This window comes from Tachypleus tridentatus, chromosome 4, assembly GCF_004210375.1.
Source record: "Tachypleus tridentatus isolate NWPU-2018 chromosome 4, ASM421037v1, whole genome shotgun sequence".
NCBI classification, from domain to species: domain Eukaryota; kingdom Metazoa; phylum Arthropoda; class Merostomata; order Xiphosura; family Limulidae; genus Tachypleus; species Tachypleus tridentatus.
The window spans coordinates 75,951,530-75,968,494 of NC_134828.1; the positions used below are offsets into that span (position 1 = coordinate 75,951,530).

Consider the following 16,965-nt stretch of genomic DNA (forward strand, 5'->3'; position numbering starts at 1 on the left):
CATTTCCCATGGGCCATATTAACGTAATTTGATTTAGTTTCCAACAATAAATACAACAAAAGAGACGATTAAAAATGTCATTCATATAATTTGATAAAGACTGCTCAACGCTGAATTCAGTGATACATGTATTTTCGGGATTTTCTTTAATAACATATGCAATAAATCAACCATATATGTATATGCATATATATTTTTTTCATATTTCATCAAGTTTCTCGAATTTTCCTGGTTCCCGTGAATTCAAAATGTCTTTTTGCTAAAGGTTTAAGTGTTACCATTTACTATCGTAATGTCCCCCGCTGGTACAGCGGTAAGTTTACGGATTTACAACGCTAAAATCAGGGTTCGATTTCCTTTGGTGGACTCAGCAGATAGCCCGATGTGGCTTAGCAATAAAAATAAAAACACACGCAAATACAATTGTAAAGCATACCATTCCAAGAAATAACAAATTGGTATACCTAATGCATTGGCCCGGCATGGCCAAGCGTGTTAAGACGTGCGACTCGCAATCTGAGGTTCGCGGGTTCGCATTCCCATCGCGCCAAACATGCTCGCCCTTTCAGCAGTGGGAGCGTTATAATGTGATGGTCAATCCCACTATTCGTCAATAAAAGACTAGCCCAAGAGTTGGCGGTGGGTGGTGATGACTAGCTGCCTTCCCTCTAGTCTTACACTACTAAATTAGGGACGGCTGGCACAGATAGCCCTCGAGTAGTTTTGTGCTAAATTAAAAAAACAACAACAACAACCTAATGCATTACCAATAATTTCTATTTTAACCGAAAGTTGAAAAAAAATTTAAAATCCATAAGAGCCAGCATAATTGGAGCAGTCAGAGATTTCATTTTTTATGGTGCTGTGTTTCTATCGTAGAAGTAGTACATGATTATGGCAATTTAACTATTAAAACAAGACATGGTATGGATTCTCTTCATCTTTTAAAAGTAACTTCTAGCTGTCAGTTCCAGTTACACATAAAAAAACAGCGTGTGTTTGTGCTTAATACCAAAGTGACATTGGGCTATCACCTGTCTCCATCACTGACCCACCAGGGAATTTAGAAAATACGTAACAGCCATAGAAAAGGAAAAAAAGCACAAGACGTGCCTTGAAAATAAAATAAACAAAACAAATAATACACATAAAAAGTTAAAACTTTGATTGTTTTAACTTTCAGTTTTTTATGTTATCCCATTGTTGCAAATTTTGTAGACATGAATGACATAAAATATTACACATTTCAATTATATTTAATATTATTTCTAGAATAAATATATGTAACCAGTAATGTCGAGAAAACCCACTTGTAGAGAAATATATATGCAAAACGGCTCGTTTGGGTTGAGAAAATATTTTACATAGAAGAGTGAACAACGTTTCGACCTTCTTTGGGGCCTGGCGTGGCCTAGCACGTTAAGGCGTGCGCTTCGTAATCTGAGGGTCGCGGGTTCGCGCCCGAGTCGCGCCAAACATGCTCGCCCTCCCAGCCATGGGGGCGTTATAATGTGACGGTCAATCCCACTTTTCGTTGGAGTTGGCGGTGGGTGGTGACGACTAGCTGCCTTCCCTCTAGTCTTACACTGCTAAATTAGGGACGGCTAGCACAGATAGCCCTCGAGTAGCTTTGTGCGAAATTCCAAAACAAAAGACCTTCTTTGGTCATCGTCAGGTTCACAAAGAAAGAGGTAACTGACCGGAAGCTGACCACATGTTTGAAAGGGGTTGTGTAACTGAGTGTCGGAATGTATAGGGCGCTATTAGATGTTTGAGTATACAATTTTATTTTATTTTATTATATTAATATAGGTATAAAGGCGTTCCTTTATATTGGTTTATTTTGGGTTTAAGTTGTTGTATAAGTAAGGCTTCTTTAATTTTGTGTTTGTTTATGTTTGTTTCTTTATTTAGTATTTGAGTGTTTTCTATGGTTATGTTGTGTTTATTTGACTTGCAGTGTTCGAAAACGTGTGAAGGTGACTTTTTATGTTCTTTGAATCTGGTTTCCATTTTTCTACTTATTTCTCCAATATAGAAGTCGTGGCAGTTATCACATTGTATTTTATAAATAATGTTGGTGTGGTGTTTGTCAGTGTAGTTTTTAACTAATTAACTTTTAACTTATACTTTACATACTCATATCAAGAATTGGTTTGAAGCAGTGTAAATATAACGATTGAACTTTGTTACTAAAACCAAAAACACTGGTTTAAAAACCGGTTTTGAATTTTTTTACTGGCAGCATATTACTTTCTTCCTTCACCTTTCGGTGTATTCGTTCTCTCTCACATCTCCCAGTCTTCTTTTTTTTTTTCGTTAAACTCTTGTGTTTTATATCACTTTCTTTTTGATCTTGCACCTGTTTCTTGTAGATGGGATTATAACTGTTCACAACCATTGGAGGTCTCGTAGTGCTAAAGTTACAAGGGCAGCTGCTCATTTCAATAATTTTATAATGATTTAAGGTACTGTAATCCCATAATTCTTTGGAAACTAACACAAAGCCGGCCGCTTTCTCACCTTTATCAACCACAATGGGTGTTTCCTACACCTAAATTCAGAACAATCCCACCAGCTCTTATAGAAATTATCTCTTGATTATGTAACTCTCACAAACTGCCATTGTGGTAAGTCATCGGATTTACAATACTAAAATCAAGGGTTCGATTCATCTCGGTGGATACAGCAGACAGCCCAATGTGGCTGTGCTATAAGAAATTACTTACGATAGTTGCGTTACCTTATTTCAGGTGATTTTTGAATAAATAGCTAGTTTCGTTTAATTCCGTTAAAACGACAAATAACTCAGAACTCTGGGGTAACAACCCAACTTCACAATTTAGATAATAATTAATTTAAAAACAAGCTGGAAAATATTTGAATAATGATGTCAATATCATCGTATGTAAAAATTTTCGCATCTTGTTTTGCAAGTCAAGCATCTGGAATATCACATAAATTGTAGACATTAAGACAAAAATGCTAGGAAACTTTAGAATTTACTGGTTTGGCATGGCCAACTTGGTTAGGGCGTTGGACTCGTAATCCGAAGGTTGCGGGTTCGAATCCCGGTCACACCAAACATGCTCGCCCTTTCAGCCATGGGGACGTTAAAATGTGACGGTCAGTCCCACTATTTGTTGGTAAAAGAGTAGTCCAAGAGTTGGCGGGGGATGGTGAGGACTAATTTCCTTTCCTCTAGCCTTACCCTGCTAAAGTAGTAGTGATGGATAGTGCAGCTAATTCTCGTGTAGCTTTGCGCGAAATTAAAAAAACAAACACAGTTTACTTCATGACGCTCAAACTATGTATTCTTGGGCCGACCCGCTTAGTTAATCGACAGCCGCAAGAATTTTCAGAAGTCATAAAATTTACTTATAATAAGGTTATTTAAGATTTGTTCACTAAATACGATAAATTATGATATCAGAATCATTAAGGAAATTATCTAACTTTTTAACAATAATTAAATTTATTTTAATAATTTGATTTAGAGCTTAGTTATTGATTAATTATATTGTAATACAATTTACAGCTTTTACAGCTAGTCAGATTAGCTTATAGAACAGGTCTAAAGTTTCGATCACTGACGCGATCGTTCTCAATTACACAAGTTGTATACCAGTGATTGAGACGAAGATCTTGTTATAAAAACAAATCGTACTAACTGTAAAAAACTGTGGCATGTAATATGAATAAATTCATTTTGATTTTTCAACAAGAATCACAAAATTATCAAATCTGATCAAGTTTTACTAAATCCCTCAGTTTAGTTTTTGTCCTCCTCTGGGACAGTGGTAAGTCTTCGGATTTACAACACTAAAATCAGGGGTTCGATTTTCTTCAGTGGCCACAGCAGATACCCCAATGTGGCTTCGCTATAAAAAAAACAACAAAACACCCGTTTAGTTTTAATTGTATGTTATTGTAGTTTTTTTATTTGACAATGTTTTTTAGGTTTTTTTAATTGCATATTATTGTGATTTCTTATTTGACAAAGTTTTTTATGTTTTTTAATTGCATGTTATTGTGATTTCTTATTTGACAAAGTTTTTTATGTCAATTTGGAATCTTAAACTGGAAGAAGAGGGGTTAAGAACCTAAATCTGATGAGCAGTAGATCATTCAGAAACAGATGTAGTGATGCGCAATTTAGTTAAACATTTATACCGCTACGGGAATCGAATCTTAAAGTTTACTATTATAAGACACAAAGGTTGTTACTGAGCCATCGGGAGATATTATTTTAGCATCACAATGAGGTTAGACATACATATATGTATTTCGTGACAACCAATTGATATTCTTTGTTATATTATTTCATGATCACAATTGAACAGTTTAAAAGTGGCCATTTTGTTAACTCTATGTGCATAAATGCTGGCGGCTATAGACCTAAACAACAAATCAATAATATTTATAGTTTTAGGTATGATATTTCCTCCATGATTAGAACCTTTGAATACACTTTTTTTTTCACTTGAAGAATTTCAACTCAACATAAAATAGTTTTGACCGAAAACATAGGCTGCAGTTCGAAAGTAAAATCAAATAACTGAGCTTCTAACAGCTAAAAATCTTTTTATTTTACTTGGTTATTTAGCCTTTCAGCATTCTTTAACATTATTCGTATTTGTAGCGAATAATTTAAAAGTTACGGCACAACAAACACGTGTATTCCGCCTTAAACACTAACAGTTATAATAAAAATATTAATATTGTATAAAACAAGCCCTGTCAGCAAAACACGTTAGTACATAATTTAGGAATAGCTTCTCTCGTCAGATGTCGTCACAAACCCAATGTTTTTATGTTTTAAAAACAGTTTCTCTTGATATTCTCAGACATTTTAGCTCTTACTATTTGAAACATCATCTGAAGGTAGAGATTAGTAAAGTTTACTACAGTTCTTTCCCTCATTATTAACTTATAACTTAAACTAATTTAAAATTAACTGCATTTTACAAAATTTGAAAGCATCTTATATGACGGAAAACCTGGACTAAAATATAGATACGTTACCTCAATTAATATTACAACTGCAGATGAGTGTATCATTCGTATGAATTTTCATCTATTACGGTATTACAGTTTCATGTTGGGGAAAGACGCACGTATTTTGGATGAAAAAATCGCATATAGCTCTAATATCTATCTCCAAAAGAGAATCTCGAGCATATATAGACCTTTATAACAATTATAAAGATGTATTAGCAACAACTCAAGAGAAAAGTCTGTCTCTCTTGAAAGCACTTACAACTGAAAATATCCTACAAGATATCAAACACCCACTGTGGAGGTAGAATTCTTCAAACATGTAAAGTCCAGTTAGTTGTAGGCGGGCCTCCAAGAAGCACGGGATATTATTAATAATCGATTACATTATAGTATTATCGGATGAGACTCTCTTCTTGTTTTTGATCAAGTGATGATATCATATCTAAATCTTTGATGAAATCTCAAAAGATTGCTGGATGAAGGAAATGTTTGTTTGTTTGTTTTGAATTTCGCGCAAAGCTACACGAGGACTATCTGCGCCATTCGTCCTTAATTTATCAGTGTGAGACTACAGGGAACGCAGCTAGTTATGACTATCTACCACCAATTTTTGGGCTACTCTTTTACCAACGAATAGTGGGATTGACCGTTACATTATAATGACCCCACGGCTAAAAGAGCGATTATGTTTGATGTGTGGAGGATTCGAATACGTGACCCTCATATTGAAAGTTGAGGACCTTAACCACTTGTCTAACTACTGGCCTGATTGAAAAAGACAGAATGGCAATTTTAGTTGTAGGAATGGTGGTAGCTTTATTAATTGCCATGGCCAGCCATTCACCTCGCCTTTCTAAATGACATTTTTTATCTGAATTTTTATATGATTTATCCCGCTTTCTCTGTTGAAATTATTTTTCCAAGTTTTGTAAATTAATACAAAAACAAATTCATTCTTGTTAGTGTAAATCCTCAAATCTAAGTAAAATCAAAACTTCACTTGAATTTTACTTTATGTTATTTTATAGTGACTTTCTTTTCAAACTAGCGGGTTAGTTTTGGATCACTGTGTTTAACTTAACATACAGGGAGACCACAAGAATTTGTGAAAGATATTTAAGTATAAGTTTTTGTTCACTTCTCTCATCAGTTCGACATACCTTCGGGACAACTGCCCATTTGTTCAATACTGTAGTGTATATTGTGTTTAGTTTCTTGGAATTAATAAACATTTATTGTAACATTCATATATTTAACTATCGTCTACTTCATTGTGTAACGAACGTGGTTGTATATATTATGGAGAAACAAACTCTATCATTTAATATTCTAGACTCTCTTGTTAGCAAATAAGATAGCCTACTCTTAAATACATCTTCAACTAGAAAACACTATAGAATAGTATGAAACGTGAAGTTGTACTGCTGTGACCAAGGGACATCGTAATTGCAAAGATGTTATTGTATCCCTCTGAAAGTGAACGGTAAGACTTTTACAATAATTAGCCCTAAGACATGTTTAAGTAGAAATGGCAATTTCTAAAAATGAAGGGTTTACAATTTGGAAGGTGATGAGATGGGAGTCAAGAAAGGGCAGTATGTAAGTAGGATGGTCAGATCTGGAAAAAGCCATATTCTTGTCCATAGATTTTCAAATATAGCTACAAAGGTCCTGGCAGCTATCGCACTGTATCTATGAATTAACAAGAGAGAATGAGGACCATCTGAAGCAACTAGAACGCCTCTTAATGTCGGAGTGGTAGGCAGCTTAGGATATCCGAGACTAATATGAACTACCTCTATAGAACAATTAGAGATATACCAACCAGGGAGGCAGAACTCGATCTTTCATCGATGTCACCCACAGACATTCACTGGGCTATGAAGGAGTCTCGCTACCAAGTGGGTGACTTAACCAAACATGGAACAAATCACAAAAACCGTTTTTGAATGAGCTCCGTTAACAAGGTCTGTTTCGCAAGCACGTAAGACAGTGAATTATTGTGCAGCATATCAATGATCGGTGGAGTAGTAGAAACCTTCTCCCTGAAGGGAGGCGCCCAGTCCTGCTAAAAGTCAGTGGCAAGGTGCTATTCACGGATGAACTGTGTCAAAGCTCCACAAGTGACTGACTGAAACTACTGGTCTCAATAACAGTAAATGCAATGCTTAATCATGTGATTAAAAGGTCCAATAGTAAATGATATTGAGTATCTGATGCAGGAGGAGTTGTATAAGTAAGGCACAGTCACGGCAGAGTTGCACTAGTATTTTGACTCAGTGGAAAACCAATCATCCACTGGTGTTAATTCAACCTCGTCAGAAAGATCACTCTGAGAACTTGTATACATTCACTGATGGTTTAATCCATTTGCATAAAAAGTCGTATCCTGATAGCAGTGAAAATCATAACTCATACTGATTGACAGTTTTATAGAGGGATTTACAATTGAGATCATGCATCAATTAGAAGTATGATAACTTTATATCTTAGTGAAGGCAACGAGACTTGAAATAGTCAAGTTAGACAGCTTTCTACATAAAACTGATGAAAGAGAGCAGCCATCATAATATTAACAAATATGATTTGATTGGCTGAAGATGCTATTTTTTATCGAACTCAAATTCTACCTATACTGAAACTACAAACACTTCCACAAGGTTTCATGACACAGACGAGTTGGTGTCTATAAAATGAGTTTTTGTGATGTTCGCGCCACAGGAAATATATCTGGTGCCTTCTCTCGGATATCACTTTGGAAGGGAGGAATCAATCGATTGTTATGGTTGTGGGTGTGGCATGACTGAGCAATTTGTTCTAACTTACCTGGAAACAGCACAACAGTTACTTCTGCTGCAACTGACTGTACATCAAACACACAGTAGGACTATCACTGAGTTGTAGCTGTCTTCTCTCATGATAAAAAACAGCTCTGTGTGAGCCTGATGTAACCACCAACTCGAAAAGTACAATAGAGAGGATCTGGCGTGTATGAATGTACGACAGAAGCTCTCAGTTAGCTTTGCTTATGCAGCAGATGAAGTGAGGTTTGGTGGGAAATCTATCCAGTGCAGTCAGAACTAACCCAGAAACGGTAGATCATTTATGTATAATTTGCATATGAAACGACAGTACCTTTATATGTGCAAGTGTTGTTCTCTGTTTATTACACTATGTAACACAAATTATGTTCCTCGATAGTATGTGTTATTTCTTAATTGCTTATGTTGTAAAAGTATAGAAAATGGCCATTATTCCCTTCAAACTTTGCTTTTGTGTCCTGGATAATGAAATTTAGAAATTAACCTATTTTCTATGTAAAAACGGGCAAATTTACATGAGGTCTGAATAAAACAACATAAGAATCAAGATTTACATGTATTTATTCTAAAGTTATACAAAATTGTTTAGAAGTTAGTAGTTTTTCAGGATTTGCGATTGTAATGTAAATCACTTTCATGTATCTGCCCCAAATATAGTCTCCTATCATGTTTTTGTTATATGCTCCTTGGTAGCGGCGTTCAAAGTCTAATAAATCTTGGTGGAAGCACTCACTCTACTCCTCTGAGTATGCTCCCATGTTCTCTTGAATTTATCAAGATAAGCATCCAGGGTATGGACTTTCAGGGACATCCTGCAGCCCATTTTCCCGTTGTTCTTCACCAGAGCCTCAACCAGTTCCACATACTTTTCGGCCTTGTGATTGCTCAGGAAGCCCCAAATTACTGCGACAAAGGTGTCCCAAGCTTTTTTTCCTTCCCACTGAGCTTCTTGGAAAATTCTATGTACTCCACGATCTTCTTTATTTTTGGTCCAACGAAGGCACCAGATTTGACATTTGCCTCAGACAGCTTAGGGAAGAAGTATCGAAGGTACTTAAAGGTTGTAGACTCCTCATCAGGAGCTGTGACAAATTGTTTCATAAGACCCAGTTTTATGTGCAATGATGGAAACTACACCTTCTGGAGGTCCACTAGTGGCTCACACTTGACATTGTGCCTCCCCACAGAGAACTCGATCCATTGTGGCCAGTGCTACCTGTTGTAGTGAGCTGCGGTGTCCCTGCTGCCCCAAAGGCAAAGATAACAGGGAAACTTGGTAAAGCTTCCTTGGAAACCCGTCAGGAATGCCACCATTTTGAAGTCTCCGATAACTTCCCAGCCATACTCATCATACTTCAAGGCTTCTAGCAAGGTCTTGACGCTGTTTTATTCCTCTTTGAGGTGCACCGAAAGATATTTAAATTTTAAAAAGTCTAAAATTTGTATAATATAAAATTTTACAATTCAAGCAAGCAAAAATTGTCCGTCTTATCTTCTAGAGCTTTTTTGGAGTGTTCGTAGGTAAAATGAGGTGCCCAGGGTCTGTTTTGATCCTCGACAGGCATGCCGAAATAGGCCTTGTTGGCGTCACACATTTTATCAGATGCTGTCACAGAATACTTTTTCGCTCTTGTCTTGGTAAATTGGCCATATTCATAGCAGAATGCGTCGAAGAATGCTTACAACTTCTTGACGCCATCTCTGATAAAATCAGATAGTTTTGTGTGTTCATTTAGGCAGCTAGGTCTAAACTAAAGTGGTAAGCCCCTGTATATATATTACTATGGAAAGTTCTAGAAAATTCTAAAAGGTTCTTGAAAATTCTCGTATGTTCTACAATATTCTAGAAAGTTCTTGTAAATTCGAGAAAATTCTCTATCAAGTACTCAGCACTGAATCTTCCTGGAATATTCTGGAAAATGGGTAAATTTAAAAATTTCATTACCCAGGTCACAAAAGCAAAGATTGAAGAGAAAAATAGTTCTTTTTTTTTCATTTACTTTAAGCATAAGCAATTGGAAAATAACACTTTTTGCTCAGGAACAAGTAAAAGTAAAAATTTCTTACATAGTGTTATTTTCATCATATAATGTGACTGTTGAGCTAATATCCAAGACACACTGTTTTTTACATAAAAAAGCAGCCAGCAGTAGCATGGATAATGGTTTGCCTATTTTGGTAAAAATGACTCTTCAATTACAGAGGACTGAAATAAGAAGTGTGGGTTTCCAAAAGTGTTTGTGTTGCGAAAGCTGTTTCTATTGCACCATTTTGGAAGCAAATACTGCTCAGATTTTAATAGAGCTGAGGCTGCAGTTTAAAGGTCGTGATATTAATCTAGACTCAACACAACAGCAGTGTCTTAGTTACGTGCTAGCTAAGTGAACTAATGTGTTTGAAGGATTAAATAGCTGATCGGGTAGAACTACAAAACAGCTGCAACCACACAGAAACAGGATATGCAAATTCAATTCAACAACTGCCACACAAGCTTTCTTGAAGCACTGAAGGTATAGTGATGTTAATGGACGAGGTTGTAAAGTCTTCTGAGGAAGTATGGTTGTCTACATTGGTGATTATCAGGTAAAATGGTGGCACGAGCAGATCTTGTGTTGATTTCCACAGAGTAAATGCCGTGATGCGTATTGATAACTTTTAAATGCCACAAAGAAATAAATATCTGGGTGCATTAGCACTTTAGACCTGACTTCTGGATAGCTATAAAGGTAAAAACTGCTTTTAGTATCTGAGAAGGTTAGTTGAGTTTTTAATAATGTTATTCAGCCTGTGCAACATACCAGTCACTTTCTAAAGGCTAACTGGTTTTATACTTAAAGAACTGCAGCTGAAAAGATGCCTGATATACGTGGATGATTATTATTATATTGCCAGCACTGTAGTATGTTAGCAATACACTTTTATAGCGTGTTTCGTCTGAATTCGGTTAGTGACTGTTTGTTGAATATCCTGATCCAGGACAATGAACTGCGGCAAAAGTAGAGCCACGAGAACTTCAGAAGTGTCGCTAGGCACTAGCACACGAGATTGGTACCTTATAGCCCAGTTGGTGCCTTGAAAAATCAGAATAGAAAACCACGATTGATATTACACTATATTTTGGATCCGTTGTTATACCCTTAGGCTCGGCAATCCGTTACTGGAATTTTTTAATTAACTAACCATCTCAAGTGTTAGATTAGAAATAATATCCCCGATCTTTTTACTGTTATCAATAAATCTTAGAAATATTTTTTGAATAACACAGAAAGAGCATTTTGATGGCATGGATTACTTACCTCAGAATAAAAGTTGTCTGTTCTTGATGAAATAAATCAGCTGTTGCGTCTACTATAACAGCCAACCGTTTTGCTGCGAGTCTTTCCTCTTATATAATGTAAATATATGCTGAGATTGCTATGAGTTCGTTCTGGGACTCACCTTACAAGTAGTGGGTTTAAAGACAGTAATCTGATTGCTGAGATTCTGCAACTCTTTCTATATGCTCCCTTAGAACTAGATTGTAATGACTGAGCAGCTCAGTTATCCTTAAAAATATTAACATTTTCAGACTTACGACGAACCCTTTGTGATAATCCACGAAAGGTTAATCCTCTCTCCTCCAAGAAAAGGACAACATCTGTAATTCTTTTTAAGGATAACCTTACATTTGGCTGCTCTTGAAAGAATATTCTTCACAAGCTTCAATTAAACACGAGTTTGCTCACAAATTTCTCTCAACCTCACTTCACACGGTATGGCATTTATTTTATTTTCTCATGTTCTGGGAACCCATCATAAAGTTTCTACCAGCCTTTTATTAGCAGCCAGCTTTTTGTAGTTGTAATTGTATAGCGTAACGCAACTAGAGTGTTGACGAGAAAGTAGACATGAAAAACGGTTCAAAGCTTGCTCAATATTATTCCAAAATATCCAGTATCGTTTACTGTATTTACCATTTTTTTTAGAAAAGGGACTTTAGAAGAGAACTTAGGAAAGGAAAAAAAAATAGCCCTAACAGGTAATTTAGGTATTCAGCTGATAGACTCTCCATGGTTAAGGTACACACATCAAAGCCACTGAGCTGTTGTGGTTTTTCAGGAACATATTTTGAAAGTGTTCCTGTAGTATTTATTACCGTTGGCTGCAGATATTCACTTTACTTTTCTTTAGGGCCCGGCATGGCCAAGCGTGTTAAGACGTGCGACTCGTAATCTGAGGGTTGCGGGTTCGCATTCCCGTCGCGCCAAACATGCTTTCACTTTCAGCCGTGGGGGCGTTATAATGTGACGGTTAATCCCACTATTCGTTGGTAAAAGAGTAGCCCAAGAGTTGGCGGTGGGTGGTGATGACTAACTGCCTTCCCTCTAGTCTTACACTGCTAAATTAGGGACGGCTAGCGCAGATAGCCCTCGAGTAGCTTTGTGCGAAATTCAAAACACACAAACAAACAAACAAACTTTTCTTTAACAGGATATACTGTGAGATTGTCGTTCTAGTTTGTATTAGTATTATTTGACGTTAAATTTGTTTATTCAAAGTAGTAAGTAACTCTTTTTTCATGGTAATTTCTAACAACGGATCTTGAATGGAAAGGTTTGAGCTGATCTTCATTTTTCTATTCGAAACAAACATCAAAAAGAGTTTGCCTAATCTTTCTACTGTTTGAATTTTCTCTTTTGTGCATCAGACTTGTGCTTATATTGTGTTGACATTCCTCAGTTAGAAAGAGATTTTAAGCTGAAAGATCTTGATATCTTTAAGTCATCAATGTATTAGGTTGAGGAATAATTCGTGAGCGTTTTTAAATAATTTCATTCAAGCATTACATGCAAGACTATACAATACTTCAATGCATAAACACATTACACCCAAAACATTTATTATGATACTTTATTTCATGTAATACCTAGGTATATAGTATGCATTGTTGTAAACGAAATTGCAAGAAATTAAATGCGAAAAGCAGATGGTGTCGAAAATGCTCGATTTTGTCCACTTGACATTCCATTTAATGAGCAGAAAATGAAAGCAAAAATTAAAGACATATGAAAATCAAACACACCATCTATTAGAGCAAAAAATTATCTACCAAATGACATGAAATATTTTGCGAAAGCGTTTCATTTATGAATATATTTTTTTAACTTGAAAAAACGCTCACGAATTATTCCTCAACCCAATATATTCAAAAAGAAACAATATTCATAAACATCTTGCAAGTGAACGTAAGTAATAAATATAACTAAGATTAAAAAATTTTCATTCTTCTTGTGGTAAAAAAAATTGCTTTAATGAAACGATAGTATGGCTTAGGTATATGAATTTATCTACAGTAATTATACAACTCCATCATCCTTTTCTCTAATTTCCTTCCCTTAGACCTTTTCTATAGATGAGTTTACCTTACGTCTTACTCAAGATTAAATCTTCTTCAATCTTACCTTACCATATTTATTGCCCTATTATTTTACGAATTTTATATTTATTGTTTTCGTGTCTTTATATTTCTAAATCCAATTTTAGTTCTTCTAATGACTTATTTTTATTTACTTGTTAATTTTAATAATATTTACATAAAAGTTCAACAATATTTTTATCAGTATTTTCGTCAGTGTATAAATCGTATTTTTGTGTTAACTTAGATTTGGACTAGAGTTTCTATGACTGTATTAGCATAAAAGGATAGGCGACAGAAGTATAATTTGCATCTCTCTTATCTACCTAACAAGTAAGAGAATATTGAGGGCAATGTTGTTAATGTTAATATTACGCTAATTGTGAATGATACCCTGAGCGATAAAATATCTAGGTCATAAGGATAGATTCTTTACTTTAGTATTTTCTGTTTGAAAGTCAAAGGAAAATTATGTCGAAACGTAGTTTAGAAAAGCAGTATTTAGGCCTAATACTAATAGTATTAATAAAAAAGCCTAGTTATTGCTACCGCGAGTTCCTCTCTCTTTATTTTAAAAGAAAAGTAATGAATTGTTATCAAGATTACTATTCAAAGATTAATATATCATACTAAAACTTGTATACAAGTCTTTTATTATTTCGTTAGTGCGACTTTGTAATTAGAAAGTCATTTTAAGATAAAACACAAGAAAATCCAGTTAGATTGAGTAATAATATATATATATTAAGTAAATAGTAATAATATTACATCTGTCAGTGTTGAATATAAACGTAATTAAAAGAATAAGACTATGAGTGTATTGGCTAAATAAATTAAAACTGTTTTTAATACCGAGGGAAAAATAGAATTTAAATACACTAAAGAGATAGTAGAATAAATGAGGGGGAAAGAAAGTAGAATCGAAACAGCTATTTTGACTGAATGTATGCCGTTTCTGAAGTTCCTGAATTTTTTAAGGACAGGTATGGATACCTTAATTACTAAACTTATATTCTAATACTTTTTATTTTAAAAGTTTCTCAGATATATTTAAATTCGTCTCGAGAGTCAAAGTATTTTCAGTAACATGTCACAAACAACTTTATTTTGCACATTTCGAAGCCGTCATTTTGAAAATGCCTATCCGAGACACAGACAAAATGTTTAATCAAGAACTAAATGGCAGTGTAGTTTCTGATAATGCGTAAATGTCCGTCGGTGTTACCGCCAAATTTTTGAACTCATAACGTGTGAGTTTCAGATCATAATAATTAAATTATTACTCATTAAACTGTGCATGTGTGCTTTGTTCAGGTATAATTCATAAAGCAGTGGAATAGTTCTACTTAATAACAGGAGGTTCAATATCAAGAATTAATACCGAATCTTTAAATAACTGTGTTCATAGAATATAAAATAAAATGCGTAATGAATTATCTTAATTCAAAACAGTGTTAATGGTTGATTTACAAAAACAAAGGATTGTTACTTCTAATGGATTCTCCATACCTTCTCTGAGAAGGATTTTAACAAGCTGTCGAAAACAAGTGTTTCTTTGCAAAAAAAATACTTCATTTACCCAGAGTAACCAGTACTAGCTGGACGACTGATCTTTCTCATTTAAGAATGGGTGAGGTCTTAACCTCGAAAAAGCCACCTACTCTATTATTGAAGGATAATGTTGTCGACATTCTTGCACAACATGCGGCATTAAAGGAGGATCCTCATCAGCAAAACAAGTGTTAACTCTAAAAAATAACACAGGCAACTAGAAGAGTATGAACGTAATAACTTCCTCACCATGTGTTACGTGAAAGCTGCATACATGCAAAATAAATGATGTTCAAAATAAATACACACAACAAAGATTTCACAACCTTTAAACAAAGAAAATTTTTCACCTGATAAAAATACCGTTGACCATACTATAGTAGAAAAAAGAAACTTTAACACTGGTCAATTTAAGCCATAATGGAATAGCTCTTAACGAATAAAAGCATGTGTTACGTTCCATCCACAACAGATATAAAAACATTCTTTTAACAATGATGCAAACGCACACAATGTTACCAATAACTTCACGCACCAATTCGTAAAGAATGAATTATATGACTCCCAACTGCAGTAATTTTAAAGTCTAGTGTTCATTTTAGAGTGTAACATTAAAGTTTGTTAATGAAAGTTATATAGGGGTGATTATATATATCTGTATTATCCCTATATTCTTATTTGCTTTATTATTTTTCGCCGCCGTCCCTAAATCATTTTATATTTACAAAATGTTTTTATTACTTGTGATGTTTCCTCCCTAACTGAAAATAATTGTATATTATGAATATGTGTAATAAAATTTAATGTGTGTGTGTATACTATTCCTTCATTTTGAACATAATATAGATAGGTTAGGGTGTCTAAAGACACACAATGTGTAGGAGACGTAACATTTATTGTTTTACGTGCCACAGTAATCTAAAGTTCATCTATTACACTATGTAATAAAATTTTACTTTTTCTTGTTCCTGGGCAGAAAGTGTTATTTCCCAATTGCTTATGCCTAAAGTAATTGGAAAAGACCTATCTTTCTCTTCAAACTTTGCTTTTGTGACCTGGAAGCGTATAACGAAAACATGATGAGAGACTATATATTTTGGGGCTGATACGTGAAAGTGATTTACATTACAGTCGCAAATCTCGAGAAACTACTCACTTCTAAACATTTTTGTATAACTTTAGTATAAATACATGTAAATCTTGATTCATATGTTGTTTTATTCAGACCTTATGTAAATGAAAATGTGCAGATTTGCCCGTTTTTACATAGAAAATAGGTTAATTTCTAAATTTTATTATCCAGGTCACAAATGCAAAGTTTGAAGGGAATAATGGCCATTTTCTGTACTTTTACAACATAAGCAATTAAAAAATAACACATATTATCCAGGAACAAAATTTGTGTTACGTAGTGTTATTGGTTGATAATTTATGTTTCACCCTGTATTTAAACTCTTTAAGGAACGTCACATTTTTGTAAGAAAGCTAACTTCAAGGGATAATGATAATATCTTATACGCTAGAATTATGATTTTTTAATTGCTAGTAGTTATAACGACTAAGATTAGCATTGTTCACTGCTCAGAAACGTAGAATGGACTTAGGCTTAAACTAACATTAATAATAAATTAGTTGTAAGGGTTATTTTGACTGAAACAAGAAGAAAGATGAACAATTCTGTGTGTTGATTACTTTTTGGTTTGGTATCTTAGCGATAGATTCTTACATTGTTTTGTTGCTTGTTTGGTAGAGTAACGAATGAAAATGAGTGGCAGTCATTTCTTAAAGTAAAACTGTTATTGTTGATTTTGTGGCGTGTACATTTGTTAATATTATATCTGTTGAGTACTTTGGCCATCTGTATATATATATATATATATAGCGTTTGCTGACTCTATAATAATTATTCAAGTGTAAGCCTCTGTAGCTGTTTTTTCTTATGAATTCCAATTTTTGTTTATTAAAAGATAAAAATCATAGTTTTGAAATAAAATTTATCACAATAAATTATGCGTTATGCGTGAAACAGAACCAACAACAACAGAAAGCATGTACCATTACGTACTGAATTTCTGTGTAATCTATTCAGTGTCTATTTTCTGTGATATCTCTCCCAATTCCAGAAATGGGGCTACTGCTGAATATATATAATCTGACACTGTAATTAATTTTGGGATTTCCTCTGTCGCACTGCGA

At 34.5% G+C, this 16,965-nt stretch overlaps 1 protein-coding gene across 2 annotated transcripts in view; it reads left to right on the forward strand.

Annotated features, from left to right (window-relative positions):
- LOC143249473 (uncharacterized) overlaps window positions 1–16,965 on the forward strand; it is a 71,645-nt gene that overhangs the window by 36,407 nt on the left and 18,273 nt on the right. Inside the window, exon 1 of one of the 2 annotated variants that reach the window (XM_076499388.1) lies at window positions 13,483–13,551. The exons of the other annotated variant lie outside the window; for it this stretch is intronic. The gene's annotated coding sequence lies outside the window, so the exon portion shown is untranslated. Of the gene's footprint in view, window positions 1–13,482; window positions 13,552–16,965 lie in introns of those variants that run through there. 2 annotated transcript variants of the gene reach the window in all.